Raw genomic sequence first — 12,210 nt, 5'->3', positions numbered from 1 at the left:
GGAGGTAGTGCAAGCAAATTTATCTCATTCATATACATTCTAGGTATCCTGAAAGCCCAACTGGCTGAGTGCGTCCCGAGGGCTAGGTTAAGAATCACTGCTCTAGACTGCTGCTTCTCAACCTTTTTTTGCAGTCAGAATGATGCTTACATACATGACGCACTGCATACATGATTCTCACAGTTTTTGGTTTGACACAGTCCCCTAGATTCTATATACCGTGACTTAAGTTGTGCTCGCAAATACAGTTCTATTCTGTATTTGCATGCACAATTTAATTAGTTAACAAGCCAATCAGCACAAATAATTGACAATTAACAAGCAGTTATTGACACTAATTGACATTAATTAGAATTTACACAGAGAACTGTTTAAGCATATTCTATAACGTGATACACGTAAATTCTAAGTCACATAGTTGAAAAAGGGGCATGGCCATGGGCATGGAATAGGCATTTCTAAAATCTATGCTCATTCTAAAATCTATCGTGGGTGTATTCTATAAACTGCATGGAAATTTAGGTTTATTCTATAAAGTACATCTAAATTAAGATGTGCTTTATACAATACGCTTAGGTGTATTTCATTTTGGCTCTGATTTTTTAGGATTGATATTTAGAATCTAGTCCAGTACGGCAGTTCTTATGAATTAAATGTAAAAATGCTTTACATCCACAAAACCCTATCGTCTTCCAACAGCAGATGCAGGTCAGAACTAGCGTGTTTTTTGCTGCCTAATAAAAATATATACAGTGGTGGAAATAAGTATTTGATCCCTTGCTGATTTTGTAAGTCTGCCCACTGACAAAGACATGAGCAGCCCATAATTGAAGGGTAGGTTATTGGTAACAGTGAGAGATAGCACATCACAAATTAAATCCGGAAAATCACATTGTGGAAAGTATATGAATTTATTTGCATTCTGCAGAGGGAAATAAGTATTTGATCCCCCACCAACCAGTAAGAGATCTGGCCCCTACAGACCAGGTAGATGCTCCAAATCAACCCGTTACCTGCATGACAGACAGCTGTCGGCAATGGTCACCTGTATGAAAGACACCTGTCCACAGACTCAGTGAATCAGTCAGACTCTAACCTCTACAAAATGGCCAAGAGCAAGGAGCTGTCTAAGGATGTCAGGGACAAGATCATACACCTGCACAAGGCTGGAATGGGCTACAAAACCATCAGTAAGACGCTGGGCGAGAAGGAGACAACTGTTGGTGCCATAGTAAGAAAATGGAAGAAGTACAAAATGACTGTCAATCGACAAAGATCTGGGGCTCCACGCAAAATCTCACCTCGTGGGGTATCCTTGATCATGAGGAAGGTTAGAAATCAGCCTACAACTACAAGGGGGGAACTTGTCAATGATCTCAAGGCAGCTGGGACCACTGTCACCACGAAAACCATTGGTAACACATTACGACATAACGGATTGCAATCCTGCAGTGCCCGCAAGGTCCCCCTGCTCCGGAAGGCACATGTGACGGCCCGTCTGAAGTTTGCCAGTGAACACCTGGATGATGCCGAGAGTGATTGGGAGAAGGTGCTGTGGTCAGATGAGACAAAAATTGAGCTCTTTGGCATGAACTCAACTCGCCGTGTTTGGAGGAAGAGAAATGCTGCCTATGACCCAAAGAACACCGTCCCCACTGTCAAGCATGGAGGTGGAAATGTTATGTTTTGGGGGTGTTTCTCTGCTAAGGGCACAGGACTACTTCACCGCATCAATGGGAGAATGGATGGGGCCATGTACCGTACAATTCTGAGTGACAACCTCCTTCCCTCCGCCAGGGCCTTAAAAATGGGTCGTGGCTGGGTCTTCCAGCACGACAATGACCCAAAACATACAGCCAAGGCAACAAAGGAGTGGCTCAGGAAGAAGCACATTAGGGTCATGGAGTGGCCTAGCCAGTCACCAGACCTTAATCCCATTGAAAACTTATGGAGGGAGCTGAAGCTGCGAGTTGCCAAGCGACAGCCCAGAACTCTTAATGATTTAGAGATGATCTGCAAAGAGGAGTGGACCAAAATTCCTCCTGACATGTGTGCAAACCTCATCATCAACTACAGAAGACGTCTGACCGCTGTGCTTGCCAACAAGGGTTTTGCCACCAAGTATTAGGTCTTGTTTGCCAGAGGGATTAAATACTTATTTCCCTCTGCAGAATGCAAATAAATTCATATTCTTTCCACAATGTGATTTTCCGGATTTAATTTGTGATGTGCTATCTCTCACTGTTACCAATAACCTACCCTTCAATTATGGGCTGCTCATGTCTTTGTCAGTGGGCAAACTTACAAAATCAGCAAGGGATCAAATACTTATTTCCACCACTGTATATAAAAAAAGAACTAGTATATTTCTCCATGGAATTTACCATACAAAAAAAAAATCTGATTCTCATGTCACCTGAGTGACAGTAACATAAATCTTTCCAGGCACACTGTGAAATAATACAAAAACTGAACAAATCCTAAATGAATATGTATGTAGAAAACCTGTCACACAACAGTAGCACTAATCCCTATGATCCAAACTACATGAACCCTACCTAAAATTAGGCAGCACTGCAAATATTATATGGGGCTCTAGAACAATACTACACCTACTACAGGTAAAACCGAGAATACGCATTGGGGCGGGCAGTGCAGCGTCGAATATCGTTGCTGGCAAGGCTTAGGGATTTCCACCAGTTCAGGTATATGGGGTTGTGATGGGGACTGTGAGCAGTGCGAAGACCGGGCTCACGCCACCCCTCCCCCCAAAACAATTGAGGTCTGGCTATGCCTCTGATTTCTACATCTGCTTCCGACATATTTCTTTCTTTACTGTCTGCCCACTCAGATTTCACCCTTTCACTCTTCAGTCCTCCATCTATATTTCACTTACCTACCAACTTTCCATCTCCTCCTTTCACCCTCTTCCTCTCTCATTTCTCCTGTCTCACTCCTTCCCTGGCCTCCCATTTTCTTCTCTTTCATCTACTCCCCATTAATATACTTCTACCCTTTGTACTCACCATCCTCTTTTCATTCATCTCCTTGGCAACCCATTGGCCTCTCCCACACGATTCTATCATGCCCAGCATCTCCCATCCTTATTCTTCCCTAACACCCTTGAAACACAGCATCTCCTCTCTCTCTCTCTACCCACCCACACTTGTAGCCCATAATCTCCCTGTCCCCCTTCTTTCCCCTCACACGTGCAGCCCATCTCCCTGTCTGCTCTCTCTCTCTCTCCTCCACAATTGTAACCTAGCATTTCCCTGTCCCTCCTTTTCTCTCCTTCATCTCTATGGTCCAGTATTTCCCTGTTCCCTCTCAGTCCTCTACCCCTAAGATCTAACATGTCCCCATCCTGTTGCCTTTTCTCTCCACCCTATGGTCCAGAATTTCCCTGTCCCATCTCTTCTCTCCTCCATCCCTATGCTTCATTTTTTTTCTTTTTTACATTTACTGTTATTTGATATACTGCCATTCGCAGATGCATCAGGGCAGTGTACAAAACTGGTCTTAATCAGCAGATCTAGAACAGTAACTTATTATCAACTATTTAACAAAATAGAATTGTTAAGACCAGAAATCATACATGATGGGCAGCAAAGCACAGAATGATGGTATGCACAAATTGCACTATTTTGTATCCTAACAAAGTTTGTTTTTCCATGACCCTTCTCTTCCACCCCTATGATAGAGCTACCCATTGGCCCCTCTCCCTTTTTCTTCACCCTTATGGTCCAGCATTTCCCTGTCCATATCCCTTCCCCTCCCCTCTCTACCCATATAGTCCAGCAACTTTCTGTCTATGTTCCCACCCCCTTCACCTCTATGGTCCAGCAGCTCTACGTCTCCTTTCCTTTCCTCTCAAACCTTTTGGTCCAGGTACTCCCCTCTCTTCTCTCTTTCCTCTTATGGTCTAGTATTTCTCTGTCCACTCTCCCCTCCTCTCCCTTCCACCCATTAGGTCCAGCAACTCTCTGTCTGCTCTTTCTTTCACTCCAGACCTATAGTGCAGCAACTCCCTATCCCCTTTCCCTTCCCCTCCACCATGGGCATTGTTTGGGGGGGAGGGGGCATTGTTGCCCCCAAACAAGTTGTCAACTTGAGTGGAAAGACCATGGGTTGCTACCCCATTTCTCCTGCCTGGCATCCCCCAACTTGAGTGGTGCACCTGCAGCATCTCTCTCCACTTCCAGCCCTGCGGCACCTGGTATTGCTCCCCCCCAACTTCCCCGGAGTCTTCCAGTCTCCTGGGCTTCTGGCAGCCTCAGCAACATAAGCAGTAAGCATGCTGATTTAGGCCTGCCCTGGAAGTCCTTCTCTTTCCTACAGCTTCCTGTTTCCACATAGGTGGGAAGTTGTAGGAGAGAGAAGGGCTTCAGGGACAGGCCTAAAGCAGCATGCTTACTGCTTTCATTTCTGAAGCTGCTGGCAGCCCAGGAGATTGGAAGACTCCAGTGTGGCGGCAGTGGGGAGATAATGGGCTCGAAGTGGGGGGAGGAGAGAGAGAAAGACAGATGGATACCCGCAGATTTGGGGGTGTGGGGATGGGTAAACAAGATGAGATTTCACTGAGGGAGGGGGTAAGGGAGAGAGATGCCAAGTCACAGGGGTGAGGGAGGGAGAAGTCTAATTCGTGAGGGGGGTTATGATTTTCTATCCATGTGTATGGTATGGGGAAGTGATGGTAAGGAGGAAGGAAGGAAGGAAGGAAGGAAGAAAGAGCTGGGATTTGTAGTCCAGGACCAGCAGTTCCTTGTCCCCTCTCTCTTCTTCCCTCTGCCCCCTCTACCCTTATAGTCCAGCAGCTCCCTGTCCCTTCCTGCTGCCCTACACCCCCACAAAAAATGAAGCTTCAAAGTTCAGTGACTCAGGGCGTATAGTGGCAGGAGACAGGGCTACATGAGCTCTGATGCCACACTTCGTCCTCTGGTTGTCAGCAAACCACATTTAGCAGGCTTGTACTTCTGAAGGCTCTGTGCACTAGACCTGAAAATCTGGTAAGCATAGTTTGCTACTAGCAAGCAGGAGAAGATTGCAGCTTTGGGGTTAGTGTAGGCATGTCTTCTGTCTCCATGATGAGTTTCCTGCTATCACTCTCCCCTCCAAGCCACTGCTTTGTTTGTGCTGATCCTATAACACATCTCTAGGCTGCTCATGTTGCAACGTACCAGTTGAGAACCATTGCTCCAGACAGTGCTGTTCAATTCACAATTCGAATCAATTTGCCGATTTGATTTTTGGCAAATCGATTTGTTTTCCTAAAAATTGAGTTTATTTTCACTCACTAGCTGTGCACTCCTCCTCTCAAAATGAAACCCAGCTGCCATCGTCTAGGGGCCTGTCTCCTCTTGCAGCCACCTTCCCCCATGGCGCTCCTCTCCCCCACGCCTTAGCACAGCATTTGGATTGGAATGCGCTCTCAGTGGTGCCATGATGGATGTGGTTAGCAGGCAGTGCTCTTGGATCCCACTGCCCCATGCTTGGATATACTGAGGCACTGCAGCAGAATGTAGATTCTTTGATACAGCCAAAATTGGAAAAGAGCTCCACAGCTGTGGCTCTGTGGATTTAGCAGGGGCGTAGCCAGACCTCACAGTGGGAGGGGGCCAGAGCCCGAGGTTGGGGGCACATTTTGAGTGCCCCCCCCACTGCCCCCCCCCACCGCCATGCCTCACCTCGCCTCCCCTCCCCCACCGCCTTGCCTCACCTCGCCTTGCCCCTTCACAAACAAATACCTTTGCTGGCGGGGGTCCCCAAGCCCTGCCAACCGAAGCCATCTTCAGCGCGGTCTCTGGTACAGCCACGTTCACTGCCTGCCCCCTGCTCTTCTTTCTTCTTGCTCCTCTTGTGCACGCTGACGTGCTCAGTGTCAGCGTGCACAAGAGGAGCAAGAAGAAAGAAGAGCAGGGGGCAGGCAGCGAACGCGGCTGCGCCGGAGACCACACTGAAGAAGGCTTCAGCTGGTGGGGGTTGGGGACCCCAACCAGCCAAACCAGGGGCCCGGATGAAATTTGTGGGGGCCCAGGCCCCCGTGGCCCCCCCATAGCTACGCCCCTGTTTACAGGTAACTGATAACACAGTCAGACTTATAGGGGGATAAGTGATGAGATCTTATATACAAATCCATACTATGCAAATATGTGCTTCTGAACGGCTTGAATTTTGAAGGGCTAAATTAGCACACTATCAGCACTGCATCTTAATGAAAGCTAAGGCATTCAGAATGCTGAGAACTAGAGAAATATCTCAACAGCATTTTTTTTTTAATGAGAATTTAGTTAGTGGTCTGAAATAATATCTCATTGTAAAATCTTGGGCGGGGGAGGAGTTGGTTTGAAAACCTGTATTGATCCTGCATCTGAGTTCGGTTTTTAATGGAGGTTTTGTCCCTTCCACAAAACCAGCGCACAGCTCGGAGCGGCCCAGGAGTGACAGGGCATGATAGATATAATTAAGACTGAGCTGAATGAATAAATCTGTTCTGGAAGCCTGCTTGGCACCTGTTCTTGGTGATGATGTTTTCGGTTTTGAGGAAGTTGATGGGGGTTAGTATTCAGCTGACAAAATCACCAGATTCAGTTAAATGCCACACTGGCATTGCTAGGAAAAGCAGCATAAAATGTATTCTACTCTTTTGGGATCTTGCCAGGTACTTGTGACCTGGATTGGCCACTGTTGGAAACAGGATACTGAGCTTGACGGACCTTCGGTCTGTCCCAGCATGGCAATGCTTATGTCCTTAGAAGTAGTTATCAATGTGGGCTACCATTAAGACATGTTATTTTACCAGGATCAAACTGGACTGGGGGTTTCAGATATATTAAGTCCCCCCAAAAATGGCCCACTCTATGTCTATGGAAAAGGGTGCTCCAGAAATTCTGCAGAACTGTCTGATCGAACCAACTATTGTGTCAGGAATCTTGCTGAAGGCAATAGACAAGAAAGCGTTGACTGCTAGACTTTCCATTTATTATACTTAAGAAAGTGTGAGCGTATAAATGCAGATTTCAGGGAATAGTTACAAGAAATAGTCTCACTATTGGATTCCTTTTTTGAAACTTGATTTGTTTTTGTTGTTAGGATTTATCTAAAATAAACTGCTGCCCCAGTTTAGCAGCCAATGGATTTGACAAAGAAAAAGAAGAAATCAAGCTCTGTGTGACTGGTAGGCCAGCGTTCGCTTATATGGTCTGTATTTGAACAGTTGGATTAGAAAACTGAAGTGAGCGGAGAAATTGGCATCCGTAATCTTTGGCAGAACGTTGAAAACATCATAAAGCAAAATGTTTTGATCTCCAAGCTCAAGATACTTCTAAGAAATCCGTTAAGTCTGACACCTCTGTAGCTACAAAGCCTAAAGCATCAGCAGCATTTTTTAAAGCCCGGGTTTCATCATTTTTTCTGCGAGCCACTCCCACCAGGAGATAAGAAAAAAATTAACACTGACCTCATATTTTTTATTGATAAAGATATGCAACCATTTAACATTGCTATGGATGAATGCTTTTTAGCCTATTCTCAGGCTTTCAACGGACGTTATGCCATGCCATCACATCAAACTTTAGGTAGAATGATCGAAGCTAAATATGATGAAATGTCAGCTTCAAAGTCTGAGATATGTAAGCATTACCACAGACCTCTGGACCAGCAGAACCTGGCGGCTTATATTACAATTATGGCACATGGCATAGATGATGACTTTCATGCAATAAATGTTGTGCTGGATATACAGTACATGCCAGAGAGACACAAAGGTGACAATATAGCAGATGCCATGAAAAGTGCAGTGAAGAAATGGAAGTTAGAAGGCAACGTTTTTGCAGTTGTTACTGATAAGGCTGTATCAATGAAAAAAGGTTTAGCGAAACTTATTCAAAAAAGAATCTGTACCGCTCACTGTAGCTGCGTCGAGCACACTCTGCTGTTATGTGTGGAAGATGGGCTGTGGTCTCATCCAGCAATCAATGACTTCATGAATAAATTCCGTGATATCATCAACACTTTCCTTCACTGAAAATGTAAAACTGTTCAAGAAACGCTGGGAATGCCAGTGAAGAAACTGACTGCTAATGTAAAAACACATCGGAACAGTATTTACGTTGATAAGTGCAGTTGAATTGCAGCAACCCATTGATTTAGCTTTAAGGAGCAGCAACAATAAAACTACAAAGAAAGCTGCACCTTCTTAGCATGACTATGATCTGGCCCACAAACTCATTGATATTGTGCAGGCTTTTGAAGAAGCCACAACAATTAACATCTGGAGAATAGTATTTTACTGTGTCTGTTGTTCATCCACTGGTTGAACATGAAATTCAATCAATAACATGAAACAGGGAAGAATCAGAAGAGACAGGAGAAGAAGTTGATATTGATGATGAAATTAAAACAGACTCTGTTCCTGAAGATACTGAATCAGCAAACTTGAAAGTTATTTCTCGCCTAAAAGAAGAGATGAAGGAAAGTTTACTGCATAGAATTCAAGATATATTATTTGATAATTTATATAGATCAAGCAGCTTCCTGGATCCAAGATTCAAGTCAACCTATGGTAAAGTATCAGATGTCATTGCAGTTGCAACTCAAGAGATCTTAAAAATGCAAACCACTGATGTACCATTGCCAGTCAACAGCAGCACAGCAGCACAGCAGCACAGCCTCTGTGGAGATCACTCACACATCACCAGCCATTCCAGATCTTGGAACACAGGATGTGGATAAGCCTCAACACAAATGCAGTCTCTGGGAAACAGTGGAAGATACAGCTAAGAAAGCCAGATTTCCATCACAATAAGACCACGACAGCGATATCCAAATCAGATGCAGCGCGGAATTTGCCTGCTCTAAACAAAAAGATCCATTGGAAACTGTCGATGATGTTTTAGTTTCTGGCAGCAAAGGTAAGCGAAATTGCCGCTGCTGAAACAGCATGCACAGAAGGTGCTGTCAGAAAGATTTTTTTCTGCTGCTGGACAAATTATAGCTGCAAGATGTAGATGTCTAAAGCCGGCCAAAGTGGACAAAATGATTTTCTCAATAAAAACTAGAAGATGTAGGGCCTGACCTAACTTCCCTTTTGACGTTATGAAAGACTGTGTACTCACATTAAAACTTGTTCATATTACAGTTAGTCCATGCTCAATTGCTGCTACCTTCTGTAACCAAGTTTAAGTTTCTGTCTGTCGGTTATAATATTAGCAGAGGCCTGAGGATATTGGCACATATATTTCAGTTAAACTGAATCAAATCATCAAAAAATCAATTCATATGAGCGAATCGAAGACTTTTTGACTGAAACAAACAGTACTACTTTAGACTCTCATACCTGTCCTACTTGAGTGCTTGCCCTTAATTTTAACTCCTGCAAATCTGCTGGTTTCACTTGTTTTGTGAAAGTAGATTATCATACACAGGGCTTTTTTTGAGGGGGTACTTGGGGGTACTGAGTATCGGCACCTTTTCCATTGTCTGACCCATGGACCCCAAGTTTTAATGAAAGAACCCATGATCTACACAACAATTCTGCCTTGTGATAGATTCTTGACTGATTGCAAGGAGCCTGGCTATTGTGGGGTGGGTCCCTCAATGATTACCTCACCCCTGAAAGGTGGCCTAGCATTTGAGTACCGGCACCTTTTTTGCTAGAAAAAACGCACTGATCATACATATGGTATAATTTCTGATGAATAGCTAAGGACTTTTATTATAGTATTATCCAATCACAGTTGTGTAAAATGAACACTAGAACACTAGAATAAAGAGATCTATGCATAGTGTTAGTCATATAACTCAGTCTGAACTGAGATGAGAACCCCGTAGCCCCGATATTCAGACTGAGGAAGATAGTCAGGCTGTCTCCCGCAGTTGGTGCTAAATCCAGATATTTAGTGCCAGTCCATTTCCAGTGACCGGCATCGAATTTCCAGTTTAACTTTGGCCAGTCTGATTTTAAGCGGCCACGCTGATATTCATCGCTGGCCGCATAAAATGAGACCGGCCAAAGTTATTCCACCTATTGTGGTGGCCAAATATGGCCACCAAACTTGGCCACTCTCACGTTAGATACCGGCCAATAGCCAGTTATATCACCTGATATAACCGGCTATCTTTAAGCTGCTGACTAGCGATATTCAGTGCCGAATAACTGGTTATCTGGCACTGAATTTTGCCGGATAGCCACCTAAGTGCCGTTTTAGCGACCATTTGCATTTAAATATCGGGCGGAGTGAGTCCTGTAAACCAGTCATGTACTCCAAACTTCTCTGGAGATGCAAACGCTAAATGGTAGATATTCAAAATGATTTAAACAGGTAGGAGGGCTCCTACCCATTTAGGGGGGGGGGGGGGGGGGAAAGAAGTTATCAGTAAAATAACACAACTGCTGGCACAATAACCCATCTTACCAGTAGCCCACATTGATAACTACCCCCTAAATCTCACTGGCCAGCCCCAGAAAATGTATTTAGCACCACCTAACTGGCTAGTTCTGCTTAGGATTACCATATGGCTCCAGTAAAAGGAGGACGGATTGAGCCAGTCTGGGTTTTACTTCCACAACGGAAGCAAAACCCAGACTGGATCAATGTGTCTTCCTTTTTTTGGAGCCATATGGTAACCCTAGTTCTGCTGATATATGTTTTGACTGCTGTAGCACTATCTGGTTACATCTGAGGCAGTCCAGGAAGGAATAAGGGCTGATCTGGGACGTAACCAGTTAGTGACAATTTTCAGTCCACTAACCAGGTAAGTGCCTGGATAAAGTTAGGACAACAAAAAGGCAATCATAATTTATGTGGCCAGTTCTCTGAACACCGGTCTGAATAACTTCCAGCAGCTGCCTGGATATTCAGTGTTGATGCCCGGATTAAGTCTACGAAGTGTCGTTGCCATGTTAGGGCTACTTTAAAGGCAATAAATAGAAATAAACCAAAACAAAAAAAGGAAAATAAAGTGATACCTTTTTATTGGACTAACTTAATACAACTTTTGACTAGCTGTTGAAGGCAGAACCTTCTTCCTCAGGCCAGGAATGAGCAAAAGATGAAAATTTCTGAATATATAAGTGAAATATAAAAGCATGCTAATGACACTCTCAAAAGAATGGTAAGGGTGGCGGAGAGGGGAGGAGTAAGAAACAGAGGCCCAGACTTCTCAAAACTCCGGCGCTATAGAAAGCAGTGCTGGAAAATACCGTCATTACAGCATGGCAAAAGAATTTCCCAACGCTTAGCACTAATGGCATGCAAATTTTATGCACACAGTTAGCCCTGAGCTTTGGGAAATTAGGAGGGGGGACGTGCCCAGTACATGTGCACAAGCCTTGTTGAACAGGGGATCGTGTGTAGGAGCTTCTTCCTCCCAGCACCAGTGACCGGGGAGTCCATTTCACGGAATAGAGTAGGAAAACCAGGGACAGAAAAATCCAAGGGCAGCCGAGTTCCGAGTTCTTAAAATGAAACAGAGAAAGTGCAACAGGTGAATGTCTGCAGCTGGCAAAACTCTCCTTTTCCAGCAAAACAAATGGTAGCCTGATCTGAGGGACTACACTTGCACCCGAACATGACGTGACAGTGCCTTTACCTCTCTCTTCCCAGTCTCCCCATTCATCTCCATAGTTGACAACCCTAACTCCAGCTCCAAGCTGGTCAAGTGTACAGCGCTGCGTACGTCTAGTAGCGCTATAGAAATGATAAGTAGTAGTAGTGTAAAGTTGACATCATAAAGAGCGCCCTTGTTTTGCACACTGTCCACTGAGCACTGGGTAGGAATAGGAAGAGACCTGATTAGCATGTGTTTGCATGATCATTGCGCTCAGATCTGGTGAGCTCATTGGTTCACGTGCTCACCAGATCTGAGCATTTGGCAGTACCAAATGCGGGCACTAGTTGGCGCTAATGCATCAGGGCCAGAGAGAGGTGGATGGGTGATCAGACGGTGACAAAGCAGTACAATTTTGTGGTTTATAATGTGATAACAAACCCAGATCCTTATTAAGCCCTGTCAAGTGGGTGTGAAAATATTTTATCATCTTAATTTCCAAGGTCTTTTGTTCCTGGATTTTTAAAAAGATTTCCTCTTTGTATTCTGACTATAAAGTCATTGATGCACTGCCAGGTCTGGCATTGAATATCCAGGTCATTTTCTGCATATGGCAGTCAGCGTTTTTAAATTCGCTGACTGCTGCGGGCTCAGATAGTGCAT

This window comes from Microcaecilia unicolor, chromosome 5, assembly GCF_901765095.1.
Source record: "Microcaecilia unicolor chromosome 5, aMicUni1.1, whole genome shotgun sequence".
Lineage (NCBI taxonomy): Eukaryota > Metazoa > Chordata > Amphibia > Gymnophiona > Siphonopidae > Microcaecilia > Microcaecilia unicolor.
The sequence above is the reverse complement of the archived record's forward strand: the minus strand, read 5'-3'. Positions refer to the sequence as shown.